Raw genomic sequence first — 10,156 nt, forward strand, 5'->3', positions numbered from 1 at the left:
AATCACAATACAAATTAATTTGTGTAGAAGATAGCTTATTGGCAATTCTACAAGGTTTTGTCAAGATTACATGACACAATTATAATAAAATGTGAAGTATGCCTCCTGCTGCTAAAAATAAGCCCTGGAAATTGTAGTCCTTGTTATCTTTTATTTTGTTGTTGTTACCTTTAAATATGGAGCCGTTTACATCCGTAGCTCTCAAAAAGGATTATAAAATTTAAAATTTAAAAATAGACGGGTTATTTCACAAAGAATGTTCTATCCAGCAGGCAAATTATGAGTGTCTCTGTCATTTCTAGAGTTTTATAAGTTACTTATTTCTTGTTTACTTAGGTAACATTATATCCTTCTAAAATCTTTGATAGAGTTAAAAAAATAAATAGATAGTTATAGATTTCCTTAGTTATGATAAAAGATAAAATAGATTTAAATATTGTAACTGTAATACTTGCTTGATAACTGTTTTGTTATATGTAATTTTGCTATGTTAAAGTTAAAGCCTTTCTTTTTTGTTTAAACAAAAAAAAGGGAAATGATGGAGGAGAGTTATCTATGTTTCTTTCATTGGTTAATTAATAAAGAAAACTGCCTTGGCCCTTTAAGAGACAGACAGAACAGAATTGTGGGAACAAGGAAGTAGAGTGGAGGAGACGCTTCAGGCAGTCTCCATAGGAGTCTCCATGCTGCTCCTCTCCGAGATGGACGCAGGTTAAGATCTCTCCTGGTAAGGCACACCTCGTGGTGCTACCCAGATTACTAAATATGGGTTAAAGAAAGATGTAAAAATTAGCCTATAAGAGGCTACAGATAATGGGCCAGACAGTGTTTTAAAAAAATACAGTTTCCGTGTAATTATTTCGGGTATAAAGCTAGCCGGTTGCTGGAAACTGGGTGGCGGGAACGCAGCCCGCCGCTTCACACTACAGAGTGATTTTAAGATTTTCTTACCCCTGGCTTGCTTAACTGCATGTACTTAACATAGCTCAAATGCTAATTATTGCAAAGGGAAAAACAAATAATGACTAAATTATTCAATCTTTTGATGACATTGGTAATAATAATTCATTCTAACTCCCAGATCAGTAACTAGAAAGGAAAGGGACTTAAATGCATCACTTGCTGTATATTTTACAATTCATTTACATAAATATTGGTGAAATAAATGATGTTTTCAAAGAACATAGAACCCTACATCTGATAAAATATGCCACACATACTATTATCCACATGATAGGCTTTAAAATGTTGGCAGATCTATCCAGTAACATTAGCTGCATTCTTTCATTCACTTTTATCATTTCATGAATATATCAAGGTTGCAAATTCTTAGTTGTAAAAGGTTGCAGCTTGTTTTAAAATAATGTATTAAAAAAGAAATAAATTTTGAATAAAAGTGAAAGGTCATAAACAAATCATGTTCGCCCAATTTATACAAATGTAGTTGTTAAAAACACATGGAAGAGTTAATCCTTGAAAATTCACTTTAGACTGTTAAAGTTGGTATTAGTTACAGTTTTAGTTTGACCACAGGTCACAGAAACTAACCAGAAGTTCTAGGATTTGCTAATGCAGTTTAATATCTGGTGACTCTCTCCAAAGCTTCTAAATATAACTAGACTACTGTTAAATCTGTAAAAGAATCACAAAATTAAATTTGATGGAATACTCAAACCATTTGTTGAGTCTCAGTTTACTTCACCAGGAGGGACTGATTTTTTTAAATGAAGATATTCCAAAAGTGTTTTTTTTTTTTAAGTAATACTTGATAGGACACTTCTAGTTCATGATGGATTAGAAAACCTAAGTTGAAAAAATGCAGAAGTAAAAGCAAAATGAAAAGTAAATTAACAGAGAAGTTGCTGTCGTTTATCATACCTTAATAGAAAAATTCCCTCTCCTGCAGATTTAGCAGTACATCATCTGCAGTAATCACCTTTGTAGTTCTGAATGCTGGTGGCTCCTTCATTTCGGAGTCTTCACATCAATCACCTCTTAAAGATTTCTAGTCAGGAAGTTAATAAGAATTGTGCACATCACCCTGTGATTTAGGGGAAAAGAAAGAGAACCCTCCGATAACACAGCTGTCAGAGACATCACTGCCAAATCAGGATGTTGAAGAAAAATTCCAGAAAAAGTTACCAAAACTGATCATTTTCAACTGAAGCATTAATTTCTGAAGCTCCATACCAACTACTATAAGTTAAGTATGTGCATATAGCTAAAGCTAGCTCAAGAAAAGCAGAAATACTCGTGGTGGTAAATCTGTTGAATAAAAGTGTTTGGTAATTTCAAGCAACTGTCTTAATCATATTCATTACATTTTTCATTTTATTTTATTTGTACGAACTAAAGGAATTTTATGAGACTTAATACATGCTAATAATATATTTGATACTATTCAATACTCTACCCCACTTGCCTCCACAGTTCCTCTTTCTTTTCCTCCAAGCTCTCAATCACCTTTTGTATATCATCTCTGTTGGTTTCATTTAAGTATTAAGCACATACATATACATTTGTGCACATACACAAACAAATATAAATATATACATACAATTACATATAATAAATGTAAGTGCTGAGTCTATTTAGTGTTGTTTGTATGACATTTTAAAACCTAATATTGGGAATTAAATAACTACTTAGGGGTCCCATTCCTGGAAAAGACTGTCCCTCTTTATAATCCAGTAATTAGCTGTAGCTCTTCACTGAGGGGTGAGGCCTTTTATGGTTTTCAGCATTCACATTTGCAGGGCTTTTGGTGTTATGTTTTTATTCTTTTTTGAGATTTTAGGATTGCAGCTTCACTATCCCATAGAGAAGACACAATCTTAATATATATCTATAAAATAGAATTCCATTTAATAAGTTTATAGGTATTCTTATTGGGTATGATTATATGTGTCTCAGTTTGAATGTTACTATATTTTGAATTGCTGTTATTTTAAAGACTGTATATATGTGTATTGTATTTACATTGTATTTTCTCTACACTTAGCCCTTCCTGAAAACAAAAAAAAATCTATTACTTCTCAAGTTATGGCCTCTTTTTTTAAAATATATATTGCTATATATATGCTTATAATTGAATAAATATACAAATTCAATTTGCTGGGTCCGCTTAATATATTCTTTATATACAGGATGATGAACAAAATACTTTGAGATATTTATAAAATATAAAATGTGTTTATTCAAACATAATATGGTAGAATAATTAAGGAAACAGATACCCTTGTGCATGTATAAATTTACCAGTATTCAACCACCATATTTTATACAAAAGAACGTCATCGTAGAAATTCTTTTTGAAGTAGATTACAATTTAAAAATAGGCCCATAATAAATCAATGTTCAGAGGAGAGTTTGGGGAATGTTCAGCCTTAAATTTGATATTTATATCACACCTTTTCCCCAACAACGGCTATGGATCAGGGTGGACAAAAACGTTGTAAGAGACGAAGAATAGGTATTTTTTTGTTTAGGAGTGCCATTGCACACAGGAATTCACAGGACCTTGACCGACAGCACAAGGTCAAAAGCAGACAACATCCAAGAATGGATGAGGGAGGAAGTCAAGCTATTCAACTCATAACTGAAGAGGATCTAGTGATTGGTGTAGGAGCAGAAGAAAGAGTTGTATTCAATGTTCTGAGCCCTGAGAAGTTACTCATGGCTCAATAGACAGCCCTTAGTCCTGCATACGTGTGCATTGCCAAGTGGACTTAATTGGTTTGAAACAGAAAGGAGCATATGGAGTTGGGAGAGAGTAAATCAAGGGACACAAGAAAGACAAACATATTATCCTTTGCAGAGATCTAATGTACCCCACTGTCACTTTAGTGGTAAAGCAGTGACAATGCACTTTAAGCTATTGACATTCAGAGCAAGAAACAGACATTTATGTGGATCCCAGCTCCCTTTCCTTTAAAAAAAATTCACCCATGTTTGATTACATTCACTCCCTCCCCCAGCTTTTCCTAGATTTACCCTCCCTTTCCTGTGCACAGACCATGATAATCTCTTTCAGGTTCATCAAACACATTGTTTAAATTATTCCAATATTACATTATCAAATGTGTCATTTTCATTTGTAGCATGGAGTACATCACAGACTAAACTCTTTTTCCTTTGTTTGAAAGTAAATTATTCTTGTTCTTCCCAGTCCAGCTGGAGTTGGTGTGCTCCCATTAGCTCAGGCTGACTGTTTCCATTGGTGAACCCATCATGGTCTTCACCACTTCTCCCATATTCTCACTCTTCCCACTCTTCAATTGGATTTTGGGAGCTCAGTCCAGTGCTCCGATGCAGGTCTCTGCCTCTGTTTCCATCAGTTGCTAGATGAAGGCTCTATGGTGATATTTAAGATATTCACACCAGATGGACTGGGAAGGAATGTGCTTAACTAATCTTTCTGAGAGTAATGGGTCCTCTTCCCATCCTCCTGCTCCTCCTCTTCCTATCATCCTGCTCCTCCTCTTCCTCTTTCCCTTCCCCTTCCTCTTCTCAAGGCCAAGTAGTCTACTTGAATTTATAGTCTTGCGATATTGACTTCTTTAGTAGTAAGAATAGACAGGATCGTCCTGGCTCTAGTAACAGCATCAACAACATGTTATTACAATTTATTTAACTGTTAAACAATAACAGGTTAGTAATGCCAAAATTGTCCTGTAACAGGAACTGTGAGTTAGTTCAAAGATGACCTTGCCCTGTGAATGGGAATTCTTGAGAAAGTCACAGGACAATTTGAACTGTAAAAATGTTCTGGAGATGAGAATTTTTAGACATTCAAAATCTACTTCAGACTATTCTATGAATGTAAATTTCCAATTTTCCCTGATATCACATTTGAGTGCTGAAGGATCACAAATTCTTAGGAAGATATAGAAAGAAATCAATTTAGTGTCACTGCCAAAAATCTTTGCCATATTCAAGGAGGTTAACAAATGTTTCTGGAACAATAATATTAAGAGCTTCTCATGCCTTGGCTAAACTATTTGGACACAAAAAAGTAATTTTCAGATAGCTTACCATGTGTGCTTTAAGGCATGTACTGCACACATCTTTCCTGATGTCTGCATCTTTGTGTTACTTTTTAATTTGAAACATCATTTCTATTTCTTATTCATATATATATATATATATAGAGAGAGAGAGAGAGAGAGAGAGAGAGAGTTGTCCATATTTATGTATTTCCACATATATAAACTCAATAGAGATCTTCATTTCTGGTCTTCTTCCTATCTCATGTTTGCCTGTGGGTCTCTGCCTCTAATCCCATGAGCTTTAGGAAGAATCCTCTCTGGTGATGATTGTCCTAGGCACAGACCTGTGAGTACAGCTTATATGTCTAGGAATCAAGACCCAGGAAGGTAGTAGATATGGATGGGGGAGGAGTAAGGAGAAACAGAGAGAAGAAAAACTATTTGATTATGCTGTATGAGAAAATAATCAATACTAATGAAAGGGAAACAAAAATGGAGAAAGACCTATGAAGGGGAAATATGTACTTATAATTTCAAATAACTAAAAGAAATATAAGAGATATGAATAAACTCATTCACAGAACAAAACAGCTGTACTATACTTTCCTTTCCTTATATCCCTTTGCTAGTATGAATTATAGAAAATTCCCACTTGAAAATAAATAAAATAATAATAGATTAGATATTTTTTATAAAAATGTTTAAGTACATATATTTATAATTTATCTTTGTAAAATTGTATATGGATATGTCTAATTTAGAGACACTGACTAATACTAACCTTAAAGTCAACATGGACATACAGTCCAAATTCTCATTAAAATTATTCAAAAAATTAAAACTATATTATACATAAAGAATCCTTCACATATTCCAACATATAATCCAGTAATATTTTGTAAATCATTTCAACTCTTTACAATCATGGGACGTATACCTGTCCTTCTCTCCTGTATTCTTCATAATCCCACAGGAATACCAAAAAAGGTTCAGAGAAGAGGCCCAATTGAAAAGAGAAAGATGACTGTTTTTGTCAAATTTACTTTTAATACTTTTTTTCTTTGGGTGAACTAGATTTGAGGTCTGGAAATAAAAGCAGAAAAATAGAATTACCTTTGAAGCCATAGGTTCAGTTCTACTAAAATTATTTTGATAGAAATCTTTATTTTTCTTACTTTTAATGTTCAAATTTGGTCAAGGGAATAAAATTATATGAAATATAGAGTAGTAATAAATGAAAAAATTATGTAATAAATTTTAGTTATATTTTAAAAAATAAAGCACAGTCTAAAATGTGCTTTTTATTTCATATAATTTAGAAAAAATAAAATGGACTTTCAAATCTTTATATGAATAAAAACATATCTGCATTAGAGACTGTAACATGGTGACTGAGTTACCTAATATCAATTATAACCTAGTTTTAATACCAAGCATTGAACAAGCCAAATATATGAAAAATAATGGTTGTTTCATAAAAGCACATACACAGAATGAAGTAATTTGGATATTATTATCAATATCATAGAAAATTCTTATGTAAATTACAATAGCAGAACATGAGTGTTGAAACATATTTCAAAATCAGCAAAATTAACAGAAAATCTCTTATGTGCACAAATAAATTAGCTGTTCAAATGTATTATAAAAATTCATAGTAACTAAGTAATACTTTTTTTTCTTGTTTTAAATTGTTTTTATTGAGCTATATATTTTTCTCTGCTCCGCTCCCTCACCCCTCCCCTTCAACCAATTCCCACAATCCCACACTTCCAATTTCTTGTCTTTTTTCCACTTCCCATGTAGATTAGATTCATGCTGTCTCTCTTAGGGTCCTCTTTGTTGTCTAGGTTCTCTGGGGTTGTGGATTGTAGACTCTTTTTTTCTTTGCTTTATGTCTAAAAGCCACTTACAAGTGATTACATATTATATTTGTCTTTCTGGGTCTATAGACTTTTAGGTCTATCCGTTTGCCTGCAAGTTTCAGGATGCCATTTTTTCCGTTGTGTAGTACTCCATCGTGTAAAATGTACCACATTTTTTTTCTTTTTTTTCCATTTTCTATCATTTTTTTCCTCATTTTTTTTATTAAAAATTTCCATCTCCTCCCCTCCTCCTCCCCCTTCCCTCCCCTCCCTTCCACCTCTACCCCCACTCCGCCCCTCTCCAAGCCAAAGAGCCATCAGGGTTCCCTTCACTATGTTAAGTCCAAGGTCCTCCCAGCTCCCCCTAAGTCCAGGAAGGTGAGCAACCAAACTGACAAGGCTCACAGTGAGCCCGTCCATGCTGTAGAGTTCATGCTCATCGCCGTTGTCCTTGGTTTCTCAGTCGTCCTCCACTGTCAGCCACATTCAGAGAGTCCGGTTTGGTCCCCTGTTCCATCAGTCCCATTCCAACTGGACTTGGTGGTCTCCCATTAGATCTGTCCCACCGTCTCAATTTTTCATGCAAATGGATGGAAATAGAAAACACCATCCTGAGTGAGGTAACCCAGGCCCAAAAAGATGAACATGGGATGTACTCACTCATAATTGGTTTCTAGCCATAAATAAAGGACATCGAGCCTATAATTCATTAAAAAAAATCCTAGAGAAGATATATAAGAAGGTGAATCCAAAGAAAAACATATAGTTATCCTCCTGAAAGGACATAGAGCCTATAATTCGTAAAAAAATCCTAGAGAAGATATATAAGAAGGTAAATCCAAAGAAAAACATATAGTTATCCTCCTGGATATTGGAAGTAGACAAGACTGCCGGACAAGAAATGGGAACTTGGGGGTGGCGTGGGATGGGGGGATGGGGAGATGGGGAGAGAAAAGTGTGAAGTGGAGGATGGGAAGAGCTTGGGGAATAGGATGGTTGGGATATAGGAAAAGTGGATATGGGAACAAGGAATTATATATCTTACTTAAGGGAGCCATTCTAGGGTTGGCAGAGGCTTGACTCTAGAGGGGTTCCCAGGTGTCCAGGAAGACGCCCCCAGCTAGGTCCTTGGGCAGCTGAGGAGAGGGTGCCAGAAATGTCCAGATCCTATTGCCATACTCATGAATATCTAGCATATCACCATTGAACCTTCACCTGGCATTGGATGGAGAAAATGACAGAGCCCCACATAGGAGCACCGGACTGAGCTCCCAAGGTCCTGATGAGGAGCAAAAGGAGGGAGATCATGAGCAAGGAAGTCTGGACCGTGAGGAGTGCGTTTACCCACTAAGTTATGCTTTTAAGATATTCCCTGTATTGGAGAAAAAAAATCATTTATTTCACTGTTTCAGGAAAATGTGATTGTAATTAAAGTAACATATTACCATGTCTTTATAAATGACTGACATTACTATTTCTGCCTGGATTTTATAACTTTCTTTATGTAAAATATCAATTATTATATAAATGTGTTAAGATACAAATAATAGTATTTGCTACTTGGTTGCTGTGGGTAATATTGAGGTATTCTCAGAATTAGTATTAATTTTACATGATTTATTTACCGCAATTTACTGTAGTTTTAAAAGTATGGAAGAATACTAGAAATTGCATTTTAAGAAAATATCTATAATATACTAAACAAAGACAAAGTATAAATTAACATATTATTCTGTCTATGATAAATTATTTCAACAAATGCATTACTTAATGGAATATGCATGTAAAGATAATAAATGTCATATCCACATAGTTTTCAAAACCAAATATAATCAAAGCATTCTGAACAAAAAAAATCTGAATAAATAGTCTGCCGGTTAATGACTCTAACAAATTTTCTAAATAAAATATCTATGTATATATATATAATCTATATTTAAAAATACATTTTAACTATATATTTTGAAACAGTGAAATTAGAATCTTGAACTTATGAAGCAAGAACACTTTTAGTGTTATCACATTGGTAAATTACATGAAATTCTCAACCACTATTTATAGACAATTTAAATTCTGTTAGTTACATGATGGTGCCATGTAATTAAATATAATGCTAATGTTATATCTTTTTCTAAAAGAAATGTTTCACTTTTTTCTAAATACCTTAGAAAATAAAAAATATGGTTAATAAATGAGCTCAAAGTTATTGTAGAGCCAGATCCATTTCTCAAATATTTTAGTTATTGATGCATTATTACTTGAGGCTGGAAAGAAAAGTCCAAAGTTAAAAATCCAATAGTTTTGTAAAACTAACTATTCAGTGTATATCAAACTTACAAAACAAATTTGCCTACTTTTCTTCACTATAATACAATGAAACTAAAGTTTATTATTCTTAAATATCTAATTTAGCATCATGCAACAATTTTTTTAGTTATTTCAGTTATTAATGCTTTAAAGAGTTTCAGTATCTCCTAATGAAATTCTCTGTATAACAATGAACATTTATTGTCATTAAAATTCTATCTACTAACAGGCTAGAAGTTCTCGGGAACTCATTTGGCTGCAGAAAGTTTCATTTCCCAGCTTCATTCAAGCAGAACAGCTGCCAGATGCTCTCCAGACTGTAAGAGGAACTCCTACGTGGTGAGAAAGTTTCAAACTCCAGTACGTAGAAAATAATATTTCTCTGCAAAAACAAAAGAAGTTGTAGGAAGATGATCTGCCCGGCCTATGTGCATTGCTCAGATATGGCTGGCTCATTGTGAACGTCAAAGGCCAACTTTAGAGAATGGTGTGGGTCAGCTTAGGAACACGCTTTCAAGTACTCTTACACTTTAAGTTTGTAGATAGATTAGTTTCACTACATCCTTTAAAGAAAGTCACAGCTCTTTGAAAGAGATTTCTTATGGGGCATTTGGTCAAGTCACCCTGTATGGAAGACAATTCTGAGTTGTGAAATTAATTGCTCAGAAAGCGGCAGGTTCAATCACTCATGGGGCTTTGCTGGCAAAAGCAATTGCATGACTCTTGATGGTGGACAACTTACTGGTGAAAATGAGTAACTTATAGCTTTATCAATCCTGTTCAAACAATGTAGTTATTTAATGCGCTTCATATATAAAAATGTGTCCGCTGTATTTCTTGTTTACTGATTTATGTTATATGTTTTTGAGCAGTCTTAGTAGGTCACTCTAAGCCTTGAGCTAACCAGTTAACTACGCTGTCCTTAATCTTAGGATAAACTGGTTTCAGCATCTGAAGTGCTGAGATTCTAGATTTTTCCGACCTCACCAACCCACA

Source organism: Arvicola amphibius, chromosome 3 (genome assembly GCF_903992535.2).
Source record: "Arvicola amphibius chromosome 3, mArvAmp1.2, whole genome shotgun sequence".
In the NCBI taxonomy this organism is placed as follows: Eukaryota; Metazoa; Chordata; class Mammalia; order Rodentia; family Cricetidae; genus Arvicola; species Arvicola amphibius.